We start from the raw sequence: 14,154 nt of genomic DNA, 5'->3' as shown, positions 1-14,154 counted from the left end.
TATCATAAAGGCCTGATTGGTGGAGTGCTGCAGTGATGGTTGTCCTTCTGGAAGGTTCTCCCATCTCCACAGAGGGACTCTGGATCTCTGTCAGAGTGACAATCGGGTTGTTGGTCACCTCCCTGACCAAGGCTCTTCTCCCCCGATTGCTCAGTTTGGCCAGGTGGCCAGCCATAGGAAGAGTCTTGCTGGTTCCAAACTTCTTCTATTTAAGAATGATGGAGGCCACTGTGTTCTTGGGGACCTTCAATGCTGCAGACATTTGTTGGTATCCTTCCCCAGATCTGTGCCTCGGCACAATTCTGTCTCTGAGCTCTACGGACAATTCCTTCAACCTAATTGCTTGGTTTTTGCTCTGACATGCACTGTCAACTCTGTCCAATCACTTGAATTTACCACAGGTTTATTCCAATCAAGTAGTAGAAACATCTCAAGGATGATCAATGGAAACAGGATGTACCTGAGCTCAATTTCGAGTCTCAAAGCAAAGGGTCTGAATACTTAGGTTATTAAGGTATTTCTGTTTTTGTTTTTTTATACCTTTGCAAAAATTCTAAAAAACAGTTTTCACGTTGTCATTATGGGGTATTCTGTGTGTAGATTGATGTGGAAAAAAAGTAATTTAATCAATTTTAGAATAAGGCTGCCACGTAAGAAGATGTCGGAAAAGTCAAGGGGTCTGAATACTTTCCGAATGCACTGTATGTCAAATACTGAAGTAAGCTTGATTGAGCTTGACCACCGTGCATGTGTTGCTAGTTGGGTAGAATTTGCACTTGGGACTATCCTATTTTTTCCTTTGTACCGGGTAAGCGAAGTCAAACTCACCTCTAGTATTTGAGTTGATGATACATAAGGCACAGATACAAACCTACAAAATTGTCCCATGGCTGAATCTAGATGATGATTCCTGAAGTAACAGAGGAAAATATAGCATTTGATTTCTAGAAATGTAAGAGACAATCTATACAACCACAGGTGGAGAATCCAACAATGCAGACCATGGATATTGATGACGTCACGTATCCCAACAAGCCCAGTGTTACATTTTCAGGTATCAATTCAAGTACAAACACACAGCTTTTGTTGCTTACAATCCTGGATGATGTAGGTATTTTTAACATTACCAGAGAGAGTTCAAAGACCTTACATGATAATTCCCTGTAATTCAGCACATTTTCAGTGGTGGAAGAGACCCTCTGGAGTTGCTGCAGTGTGTCTGTGTGTTCTCCTACTGGCTGGGATCATAGGCCTGTCTGTCTACTGTAAGTTTAGAAGGTTTGGACAGAAACATTTGTAAACTTCCATGGTGTGATAGTTACACATATTTGAATAATTGATTAACTTTTCCCTTTTAAAGATGGAGTTATTGGTCATCACTACTCAACAGAGAGAGACCAACAGGCCAGTTACAGCCTTCTGACTAAAGAAGGAGATCAGCAACCCACCAGTTATAATAACTTGACTAAAGAGGTAGACCAGCTACAGAGCAGTTACAACACCCTGACTGAAGAGAGAGACCAGCTACAGACAAGTTACAACAACCTGGCTAAAGAGAGAGACCAGATACAGACCAGTTACAACACCCTGACTGAAGAGAGAGACCAGCTACAGACCAGTTACAACACCCTGACTAAAGAGAGAGACCAGCTACAGAAAGAGAAAGACCAGCTACAGACCAGTTACAACACCCTGACTGAAGAGAGAGACCAGCTACAGAAAGAGAAAGACCAGCTACAGACCAGTTACAACACCCTGACTGAAGAGAGAGACCAGCTACAGAATAGTCTCACAACCAAAACTAAGGAGAAAGACCAGTTGCAGAATAGTCTAAATACCAGGACCACAGAGAGAGACCAGCTACAGAATAGTCTCACAACCAAAACTAAGGAGAAAGACCAGTTGCAGAATACTCTCACCACACAAACACAGGAAATGGATCAATTGCAGAATAGCCTTAACACAAAAACTAGGGAGAGAGACCAGCTACAGAATAGTCTAAATACCAGGACGACAGAGAGAGACCAGCTACAGAATAGGCTAAATTTCAGGACCACAGAGAGAGACCAGCTACAGAATAGTCTAAATACCAGGACCACAGAGAGAGACCAGCTACAAAATAGTCTAAATACCAGGACCAAAGAGAGAGACCAGCTACAAAATAGTCTCACCACAAGGACCAAAGACAGGGACCAGCAGAAAGATAGACTTAACGTTATGACTGCTGAACGGGATCAATTAAATAATAATCTTAATTCAAGGACCAAAGAGAGAGACCAGTTGAAGAATAGTCTAAATACCAGGACCACAGAGAGAGACCAGCTACAGAATAGTCTCACAACCAAAACTAAGGAGAGAGACCAGTTGCAGAATAATCTTACCACAATAACTCTGGAGAGAGACCAGTTACAGAATAGTCTAAATACCAGGACCAAAGAGAGAGACCAGCTACAAAATAGTCTCACCACAAGGACCAAAGACAGGGACCAGCAGAAAGATAGACTTAACGTTATGACTGCTGAAAGGGATCAATTAAATAATAATCTTAATTCAAGGACCAAAGAGAGAGACCAGTTGAAGAATAGTCTAAATACCAGGACCACAGAGAGAGACCAGCTACTGAATAGTCTCACAACCAAAACTAAGGAGAAAGACCAGTTGCAGAATACTCTCACCACACAAACACAGGAAATGGATCAATTGCAGAATAGCCTTAACACAAAAACTAAGGAGAGAGACCAGCTACAGAATAGTCTAAATACCAGGACGACAGAGAGAGACCAGCTATAGAATAGGTTAAATTCCAGGATCACCGAGAGAGACCAGCTACAGAATAGTCTAAATACCAGGACCACCGAGAGAGACCAGCTACAGAATAGTCTAAATACCAGGACCACAGAGAGAGACCAGCTACAGAATAGTCTGAACACTAGAACTATGGAGCGTGACCAGCTACAGAAGGAGATAGAAAGGCTGAATTGTAATATCAAAGGTAAGGACAGTCCTGTTTTAAATACAGAGAAATAAACACATACATTTGAAGTCAGAAGTTTACATACAACTTAGACAAATACATTTAAACTCAGTTTTTCACGATTCCTGACATTTAATCCTAGTAAAAATTCCCTGTCTTAGGTCAGTTAGGATCACCATTTTATTTTAAGAAATAATAATAGTAGAGTGATTTATTTAAGCTTTTATTTCTTTCATCACATTCCCAGTGGGTCAGAAGTTTACATACACTCAATTAGTATTTGGTAGCATTGCCTTTAAATTGTATAACTTGGGTCAAACGTTTCAGGTAGCCTTCCACAAGCTTCCCACAATAAATTGGCTGAATTTTTGCCCATTCCTCCTGACAGAGCTGGTGTAACTGAGTCAGGTTTGTAGGCCTCCTTGCTCGCACACGCTTTTTCAGTTCTGCCCACATATTTTCTATAGGATTGAGGTCAGGGTTTTGTGATGGCCACTCCAATACCTTGACTTTGTTGTCCTTAAGCCATTTTGCCACAACTTTGGAAGTATGCTTGGGGTTATTGTCCATTTGGAAGACACATTTGCGACCAAGCTTTTACTTCCTGACTGATGTCTTGAGATGCTGCAAATCCACATAATGTTCCTTCCTCATGATGCCATCTATTTTGTGATGTGCATCAGTCCCTCCTGCAGCAAAGCATCGCCACAGCATGATGCTGCCACTCCTGTGCTTCACGGTTAGGATGGTGTTCTTCGACTTGCAAGCGACCCCCTTTTTCCTGCAAACATAACGATGGTCATTATGGCCAAACAGTTCTATTTTTGTTTCATCAGACCAGAGGACATTTCTCCAAAAAGTACGATCTTTGTCCCCATGTGCAGTTGCAAACCGTTGTCTGGCTTTTTTATGGCGGTTTTCGAGCAGTGGCTTCTTCCTTGCTGAGCGGCCTTTCAGGTTATGTCGATATAGGACTCGTTTTACTGTGGATATAGATACTTTTGTACCTGTTTCCTCCAGCATCTTCACAAGGTCCTTTGCTGTTGTTCTGGGATTGATTTGCACTTTTCGCATCAAAGTACGTTAATCTCTAGGAGACAGAACGCGTCTCCTTCCTGAGTGGTATGACGGCTGCGTTGTCCCATGGTATTTATACTTGCGTACTATTGTTTGTACAGATGAACATGGTACCTTCAGGCGTTTGGAAATTGCTCCCAAGGATGAACCAGACTTGTGGAGGTCTACAAAAAAATTTCTGAGGTCTTGGCTGATTTCTTTTGATTTTCCCATGATGTCAAGCAAAGAGGCACTGAGTTTGAAGGTAGGCCTTGAAATACATCCACAGGTACACCTCCAATTGACTCAAATGATGTCAATTAGCCTATCAGAAGCTTCTAATCATTTTCTGGAATTTTCCAAGCTGTTTAAAGGCACAGTCAACTTAGTGTATGTAAACTTCTGACCCACTGGAATTGTGATACTGTGAATTGTAAGTTAAATCATCTGTCTATAAACAATTGTTGAAAAAATTACTTGTATCATGCACAAAGTAGATGTCCTAACCGACTTGCCAAAACTATAGTTAGTTAACAAGAAATTTGTGGAGTGGTTGAAGAACGAGTTTTAATGACTCCAACCTAAGTGTATGTAAACTTCCGACCTCAACTGTACATTGCCTTCGGAAAGTATTCAGACCCCTTTTTCCACATTTTGTTACGTTACAGCCTTATTCTAAAATGGATTAAATAAAGAAAAAATCCTCAGCAATCTACACACAATACCCCTTGACAAAGCGAAAACAGGTTTTTATAAATGTTTTGCCAATTTATTAAAAATAAAAAAACTGATACCATATTTACATAAGAATTCAGCCCCTTTGCTATGAGACTCGAAATGTATCCTTGAAATGTTTCCACAACTTGGTTGGAGTCCACCTGTGGTAAATTATACTCATTGGACATGATTTGGAAAGGCACACACCTGTCTATATGAGGTCCCACAGTTGACAGTACATGTCAGATCAAAAACCAAGCCATGAGGTCGAAGAAATTGTCTGCAGAGCTCCGAGACAGGATTGTGTCGATGCACAGATCTGGGGAAGGGTATCAAAAAATGTCTGCAGCATTGAATGTCCCCAAGAACACAGTGGCCTCCATCATTCTTAAATAGAAGATGTTAGGAACCACCAAGACTCTTCCTAGATCTGGCCACCCGGCCAAACTGAGCAATCGGGAGAGAAGGGCCTTGGTCAGGGAAGTGACCAAGAACCTGATGGTCACTCTGACAGAGCTCTATAGTTCCTCTGTGGAGATGGGAGAACCTTCCAGAAGGACAACCATCTGTGAGGCACTCCACCAATCAGGACTTTATAGTAGACGGAAGCCATTCCTCAGTAAAAGGCACATGAAGACAAGATTGCCTGGTCTGATGAAACCAAGATTGAGCTCTTTGGCCTGAATGCCAAGTGTCACATCTGGAGGAAACCTGGCACCATCCCTACGGTGAAGCATGGTGGTGGCAGCATCATGCTGTAGGGGTTGTTTTTCAGCGGCATGGACTGGGAGACTAGTCAGGATCAAGGCGAAGATGAACGGAGTAAAGTGCTTATATCCTTGATGAAAACCTGCTCCAGAGTGCTCACAACATCAGACTGGGGCGAGGTTCACCTTCCAACAGGACAACCACCCTAAGCACACAGCCAAGACAATGCAGGAGTGGCTTCGGGACAAGTCTCTGAATGTTCTTGAGTGGCCCAGCCAGAGCCCGGACTTGAATCAGATCTGGAGAGACCTGAAAATAGATGTGCAGCGACGCTCCCCATCCAACTTGACAGAGCTTGAGAGGATCTGCAGAGAAGAATGGGAGAAACTACCCAAATACAGGTGTGCCAAGCTTGTAGCATCATACCCAAGAAGACTCAAGGCTGTAATCGCTGCCAAAGGTGCTTCAACAAAATACTGAGTAAAGGGTGTGAATACTTATGTAAATGTGATATTTCTGTATTTTATTTTAAATAAATTAGCAAAAATGTCTAAAAAAAAAATGTCTTCCCTTTTGTCATTTATGGGTTATTGTGTGTAGATTGATGAGGTAAAAATAACAATTTAACACATTTTAGAATAAGGCTGTAACGTAACAAAATGTGGAGAAAGTGCGAAGGTATATGCACAACTACACAGACACAAGACATACAGTGCTGCTTGAAAGTATGTGAACCCCTTGTGCAATTACAGATTTTTCTGTTTTTACTATGAAATCTTCATTTAAATCAGAACCAGTCTTTTTTTATCTGACATAACAGGTTTATATTTCCCAATACCATATGTTGGTGTAGAGGAAATAATGCCTGTAGTAGAAAAACACGATTTAAAAGGAATTATTGCAGGTGCAAAAATGAACCCCCAAGTTGCATTGATTAAATCAAGTAGGTAAGTAGAATCAGGTGGGTAAATAATTAGCAACCAAATGAACCAATCAAAGGAGAGATCATTAGGAAAGCGTTTGGGCGGGTTTCTGATAAATAGAAACCTGGTCAGTTTGGTGTTACTCATCCAGGTGAATGCAAAGCACTCCATGCCGAGAGGAAAGGAGATCTCAGAGGACATCAGGACGAGGGTAGTGAGAGCACATTAGTCTGGGGAAGGCTATAAAATCATCTCAAAAAGATTTGAGCTCCATCAGTCCACTGAGGCAAATCATTTACAAATGGAGAGCATTTAACATGACAGCAACTCGGCCTAGGAGTGGATGGACTTATCCCCAAGGTCCACAAGAACAATCATAAATCAGGTAAAAGCCAACCCAAACATCTTAGAGATTTGCATACCTCCCTTGCTGCTTCTCAGATAACTGTGCATGCTTCAACAATAATATTACTGAATCGAAATGCCATTCATGGGAGGGTTGCTAGGAAGAAGCCTCTGCTGTCAACAAAGAACCAAACTGCCCATCTTAACTTTGCCATGGACCACTTGGACAAACCTGAAGGTTTCTGGATGTCCATTCTCTGGACCGACAAGTCCAGAATTGACCATTTTGGTCACAATCAACACCCCGCGATGTTTGGTGAAAACCCAACACCTCCTACCACTAAAATAACCTTAACCCAACGGTCAAGCATGGTGGTGGGAATGTCATGATATGGGGCTGCTTTTCCTCCTCTGGACCTGGACGACTCCACATCATTAAGGGAACCATGAATTCTGAGGTATACCAGGAGATTCTTGAACAGAAGGTCAGGCCATCAGTCAAGGATCTAAAGCTGGGCCGAAAATGGATCTTCCAACAAGACAACGACCCAAAGCATAAAAGCAAATCTACCAAACAATGGCTCAAGAGAAAGAAGATTTGTGTTTTGGATTGGCCAAGTCAAAGTCCTGACCTAAATGACTAAAATGTAAAATGTAAATCCAATCGAGATGCTGAGTAAGGAGGAGTGCGCAAAAATCCCTCAAATGAGATGTCAGAGACTAATTACTGGCTATAGGAGACGTTTAGTCCAAGTTATCGCTGCTAAAGGAGGTGCCACAAGCTATTGACTGAAGGGGTTCACATATTTTTGCACACAACAAATCTGAGTTTCTGTTACAGTGAGGGAAAAAGTATTTGATCCCCTGCTGATTTTGTGTGTTTGCCCACTAACAAAGACATGATCAGCCTATAATTTTAATGGTAGGTTTATTTGAACAGTGAGAGACAGAATAACAACAACAAAATCCAGAAAAACGCATGTCAAAAATGTTATAAATTGATTTGCATTTTAATGAGGGAAATAAGTATTTGACCCCTCTGCAAAACATGACTTAGTACTTGGTGGCAAAACCCTTGTTGGCAATCACAGAGGTCAGACGCTTCTTGTAGTTGGCCACCAGGTTTGCACACATCTCAGGAGGGATTTTGTCCCACTCCTCTTTGCAGATCTTCTTCAAGTCATTAAGGTTTCGAGCCTGATGTTTGGCAACTCGAACCTTCAGCTCACTCCACAGATATTCTATGGGATTAAGGTCTGGAGACTGGCTAGGCCACTCCAGGACCTTAATGTGCTTCTTCTTGAGCCACTCCTTTGTTGCCTTGGCCGTGTGTTTTGGGTCATTGTCATGCTGGAATACCCATCCACGACCCATTTTCAATGCCCTGGCTGAGGGAAGGAGGTTCTCACCCAAGATTTGACGGTACATGGCCCAGTCCATCGTCCCTTTGATGCGGTGAAGTTGTCCTGTCCCCTTAGCAGAAAAACACCCCCAAAGCATAATGTTTCCACCTCCATGTTTGACGATGGAGATGGTGTTCTTGGGGTCATAGGCAGCATTCCTCCTCCTCCAAACACGGCGAGTTGAGTTGATGCCAAAGAGCTCCATTTTGGTCTCATCTGACCACAACACTTTCACCCAGTTCTCCTCTGAATCATTCAGATATTCATTGGCAAACCTCAGACGGGCCTGTATATGTGCTTTCTTGAGCAGGGGGACCTTGCGGGCGCTGCAGGATTTCAGTTCTTCACGGCGTAGTGTGTTACCAATTGTTTTCTTGGTGACTATGGTCACGCTACAGAAACAGGAGCAGGAGCCTAGATCCTATGAGCTATTCCGGACTCTCTCAAGCCAAGGCTTGTGCAAAGCTACTCACTTATTGAATGTGTGATTTAAATAGTAGTTGCAAAAGTTACATTTAATGTGAAAATGTCACACATACACTGAAGAAAAAAATATATAAACGCAACATGTAAAGTGTTGGTCCCATGTTTCATGAGCTGAAATAAAAGATCCCAGAAATGTTCTGTATGTACAAATTTGTTTACATCACTGTTAGTGAGCATTTCTCTTTTGCCAAGATAATCAATCCACCTGACAGGTGTGGCATATCAAGATGCTGATTAAACAGCATGATAATTACACAGGTGCACCTTGTGTTGGGGACAATAAAAGGCCACTCTATAATGTGCAGTTTTGTCCACTACACAATGCCATAAATGTCACTTTACATTTACGTCATCTAGCAGACGCTCTTATCCAGAGCGACTTACAAATTGGTGCATTCACCTTATAGCCAGTGGGATAACCACTTTACAATATAAATATATATATATATATATATATATATATATATATATATATATATATATATATATATATATATATATATATTTAAAAAAACATTTTGGGGGGTGGTGTAAGGGGGGTTAGAAGGATTACTTCATCCTATCCCAGGTATTCCTTAAAGAGGTGGGGTTTCAAGTGTCTCCGGCAGGTGGTGAGTGACTCCGCTGTCCTGGCGTCGTGAGGGAGCTTGTTCCACCATTGGGGTGCCAGAGCAGCGAACAGTTTTGACTAGGCTGAGCGGGAACTGTGCTTCCGTAGAGGTAGGGGGGCCAGAAGGCCAGAGGTGGATGAACGCAATGCCCTCGTTTGGATGTAGGGACTGATCAGAGCCTGAAGGTACGGAGGTGCCGTTCCCCTCACAGCTCCGTAGGCAAGCACCATGGTCTTGTAGCAGATGCGAGCTTCAACTGGAAGCCAGTGGAGTGTGTGGAGGAGCGGGGTGACGTGAGAGAACTTGGGAAGGTTGAACACCAGACGGGCTGCGGCATTCTGGATGAGTTGTAGGGGTTTAATGGCACAGGCAGGGAGCCCAGCCAACAGCGAGTTGCAGTAATCCAGACGGGAGATGACAAGTGCCTGGATAAGGACCTGTGCCGCTTCCTGTGTAAGGCAGGGTCGTACTCTCCTAATGTTGTAGAGCATGAACCTACAGGATCGGGTCACCGCCTTGATGTTAGCGGAGAACGACAGGGTGTTGTCCAGGGTCACGCCAAGGCTCTTTGCACTCTTTGCACTCTCGCTCTCTTGAAGACGGAAGGGACATAGCCAGTGGTCAAGGATGAGTTGATGAGCAAGGTGAGGTAAGGGAGAAGGTCACCGGAGATGGTCTGGAGAAGAGAGGAGGGGATAGGGTCAAGTGGGCAGGTTGTTGGGCGGCCAGCCTTCACAAGTCGCAAGATTTTATCTGGAGAGAGAGGGGAGAAAGAAGTCAAAGCATAGGGTAGGGCAGTGTGAGCAGGACCAGCAGTGTCATTTGACTTAACAAATGAGGATCGGATGTTGTCAACCTTCTTTTCAAAATGGTTGACGAAGTCATCCACAGAGAGGGAGGGGGAGGAGGATTCAGCAGGGAGGAGAAGGTGGCAAAGAGCTTTCTAGGGTCAAAGGCAGATGCTTGGAATTTAGAGTGGTAGAAAGTGGTTTTAGCAGCAGAAACAGATGAAGAAAATGTAGAGAGGATGGGGTGAAAAGATGCCAGGTCCGCAGGGAGTCTAGTTTTCCTCCATTTCCGCTCGGCTGCCCGAAGCCCTGTTCTGTGAGCTCGCAATGAGTCATCAAGCCACGGAGCAGGAGGGGAGGACCGAGCCGGCCGGGAGAATAGGGGACATAGAGAGTCAAAGGATGCAGAAAGGGAGGAGAGGAGGGTTGAGGAGGCAGAATCAGGAGATTGGAGGGAGAAGGATTGAGCAGAGGGAAGAGATGATAGGATGGAAGAGGAGAGAGTAGCGGGAGAGAGAGCGAAGGTTGCGACGGCGCATTACCATCTGAGTAGGGGCAGAGTGAGTAGTGTTGGAGGAGAGTGAGAGAGAAAAGGATACAAAGTAGTGGTCGAAGACATGGAGGGGAGTTGCAGTGAGATTAGTAGAAGAAAAGCATCTAGTAAAGATGTCAAGCGTATTGCCTGCCTTGTGAGTAGGGGGGGACGGTGAGAGGGTGAGGTCAAAAGAGGAGAGGAGTGGAAAGGAGGCAGAGAGAAATGAGTCAAAGGTAGACGTAGGGAGGTTGAAGTCACCCAGAACTGTGAGGGGTGAGCCTTCCTCAGGAAAGGAACTTATCAAGGCGTCAAGCTCATTGATGAACTCTCCAAGGGAACCTGGAGTGTGATAAATGACAAGGATGTTAAGCTTGAATGGGCTAGTGACTGTGACAGCATGGAATTCAAATGAGGAGATAGACAGATGGGTCAGGGGAAAAAGAGAGAATGTCCACTTGGGAGAGATGAGGATTCCTGTGCCACCACCCCGCTGACCAGATGCTCTCGGGGTATGCGAGAACAGATGGTCAGACGAGGAGAGAGCAGTAGGAGTAGCAGTGTTTTCAGTGGTAATCCATGTTTCCGTCAGCGCTAAGAAGTCGAGGGACTGGAGGGTTAGCTAGAAAGCTAGAATAGTTAGCATACTAGCTAGCCATTGCTTTCAGACAAAGAAGAAACCCCTCCTCCCACGGCACGAACACACAGAGAGAGCCAAGATAACGTTAAATAGTCACACATGTCCTGAATTCCCTTGAACGACTCTGGCTACCAGTATGTAAAAACAAAACACAAATGTAGGTTATAACTTACCCCTAGCAGCTACTGTTAGCTAGCCAAGTGCAAAGCTAGCCACTGAATTGACTCAGCCAGTTCGCGTCTGTTCGCTAGGTCGTTCCAGCTATTGTTTAGTAGCTATCCAGGTAGCAACAAGCTAGCTAAATTTCAAGCACAGTAGCCACTTACTACCTAACGTTAACGCTTCAGAAGAATGAGGTTAGAAAAACAGCTGAATGGTAGGCATTATTTTATGTAATTATTGTAGGCAGCTAGCTGGCGTAATTACAGGTACTCTCAGGCGTGAAACAACTATCCACAGTTGCTAATACTTACCAGTAGCTACCCGCTAGCTAGTCCAGGTAGTGGGCTAGCTAGATTCGTGCTTCACCGGGCTCAGTCGAATACAATACTAACCTACTATAATTACATACAACAACCCACGATAACTACCTACAATACCTAACTACAATCTAAATACATAGTTTAAGCTTTACTTGACAAAGCCCATACTATGTATATAAGCCATATAAGCCAAGCTTACCTCCCGCCAGAGAGACACAACCTCACCCGACGACGACGACTCTTCACATGTCTTGAGGGAGCATGCAGTTGGCATGGTGACTGCAAGAATGTCGACCAGAGCTGTTGCCAGATAATTGAATGTTCATTTCTCTACCATAAGCCACCTCCAATGTCGTTTTAGTGAATTTGGCAGTACGTCAAAACGGCCTCACAACCGCAGACCACGTGTAACCATGCCAGGTCAGGACCTCCACATCTGGCTTCTTCACCTGCCACCCAGACAGCTGATGAAACTGTGGGTTTGCACAACCAAATAATTTCTGCGCAAACTGTCAGAAATCGTGTCAGGGAAGCTAATCTGCATGTAGCAAGGATCTGTACACAATTCCTGGAATCTGAAAATGTCCCAGTTCTTCCAAGGCCTGAATACTCACCAGACATGTCACCCATTGAGCATGTTTGTGATGCTCTGGATCGACGTGTGCAACAGCGTGTTCCAGTTCCCGCCAATAACCAGCAACTTTGCGCAGCCATTGATGTGGAGTGGGGCAATATTGACTGATTGCCTTATAAACTGTAACTAAGTAGAATCTTTGAAATTGTTGCATGTTGCGTTTATATTTTTGTTCAATGTAAAAGCTATAGGCAAACAGGCAATTCACACAAACAATTGCTCTGTGAAATCCCCAGAACATTTGAATTATTACCTAAAGCTGCAAGGTGACATCTCAATCAGCTCATTGGAAGAGTTTATTAGAATATTTTATTTAAATATTTTTACTTTTCTATGTCATGTCCTTTTTTTTATTTTTCATACATTATTTTTTGTAACATTCGAGTGTCAAAGATAGTAAAAATTTCAAACTTCTAGGGTCCTGTCCTGAAGGATGGAGAATGTTTGGCTGCAGCTGTTACTACCTCTCTACTGAGAATAAATCCTGGACTGAGAGTAGACAGGACTGTCTGGAGAGAGGAGCAGACCTGGTGATCATTAACAGTGAAGAGGAACAGGTGAGAGACAGAGACAGAGAGAACTACTGTATTTATCATGTATTATTAACAATGCTTTTTCTGTGCCACCACAACAGGCATTCATCAATGGGTTTGAATCAGTCAATTTTGTCTGGATTGGTCTGACTGACTCTGTTACTGAGGGGACCTGGAAATGGGTGGACGGCACCCCACTGACCACCCCAAGGTAAGAGACTACTGCTCTAATAACACTGACCACAGTGGAAGGAGTAGGACTGATTCTCTGTGTTGTTCATACTCTAGGTTCTGAGAGAGAGGCCAGTCTAACTCTGTTGTTTCTACTGCAGGTATTGGAGGAGTGGAGAGCCTGATGGTGGTGGAGTGGAGAACTGTGGGGAAATCTCTTACCTGTCACCAGGCCAAGAAGTATGGAGGGATTATAAGTGTTCATTTTCACAAGAATGGATCTGTGAGAAATAGGCTTCTCATAGGTAATTTCTCTGCACTGCTGATTAATCTACTTTATGTTAATGATGGTCTGAAGACTGGCGTGATTTGGTAGAATGGTACTCTGAACTACAGGTAGGAGACAAACACACATTCAGACGCGCACACACACACACACACACACACACACACACACTGATCTGAACCTTAGTCTCCAACGGGAGAAAACAACCTCTTAGTTAGAGGAAATTCCCTTTTGGGCCGAGACACTGATTTTGAAGTTGCAGGCGGGGCTACCTCATCACGTGACCATGAGCAACCAATCATGACCGACACATGTCCTCTACACAAGCTGACACACAATCATTTATTAATATGTCTAACAATGAGTTGTATAATAGGGGTATAATATCATTCAATAGCCGCTGTCAATCAATTACTGTTAAGTTTTACAGTACTAAATACATTTGAAATGACTGTATATGTTTCAGATATACTGTATGTTTGCTTCTTGTGCTTTTATCATACTGAACATAAACAATGTCTACGTCCTGCTATTTTAATAAATCATTCAACCTAGATTAAAGACACTTCCTTTCTAGTACATTATTGTTCTGTACTCTGTTTTATCTAACATGGAATCTAGAAGGACAAGACACCTCTCTGTTTTATACTTGATCTAATATTAACATGGAATCTAGAAGGACAAGACACTTCTCTGCCACTTATGGATAGAGTGTGAATGTTACTGTTTCCATTTGAACTCATATCTTTTTAACCTCTTTGCGGTGACATCACCAGAATGAAGGGTTGGATCATAAATAACCATCAGTTATGAAAACAGTGTCTATGATTTTGTTACTAAACTAACTGGGACTAATCATTGACTA

At 43.2% G+C, this 14,154-nt stretch overlaps 1 pseudogene; it reads left to right on the top strand.

Annotated features, from left to right (window-relative positions):
* Positions 1–1,150: 1,150 nt before the first annotated feature.
* On the top strand, positions 1,151–13,850 carry LOC121531265 (annotated as a pseudogene).
* Positions 13,851–14,154: the final 304 nt, after the last annotated feature.

This window comes from Coregonus clupeaformis, unplaced genomic scaffold (genome assembly GCF_020615455.1).
Source record: "Coregonus clupeaformis isolate EN_2021a unplaced genomic scaffold, ASM2061545v1 scaf0600, whole genome shotgun sequence".
Classification (NCBI taxonomy): Eukaryota; Metazoa; Chordata; class Actinopteri; order Salmoniformes; family Salmonidae; genus Coregonus; species Coregonus clupeaformis.
The sequence above is the reverse complement of the archived record's forward strand: the minus strand, read 5'-3'. Positions and strand labels throughout refer to the sequence as shown.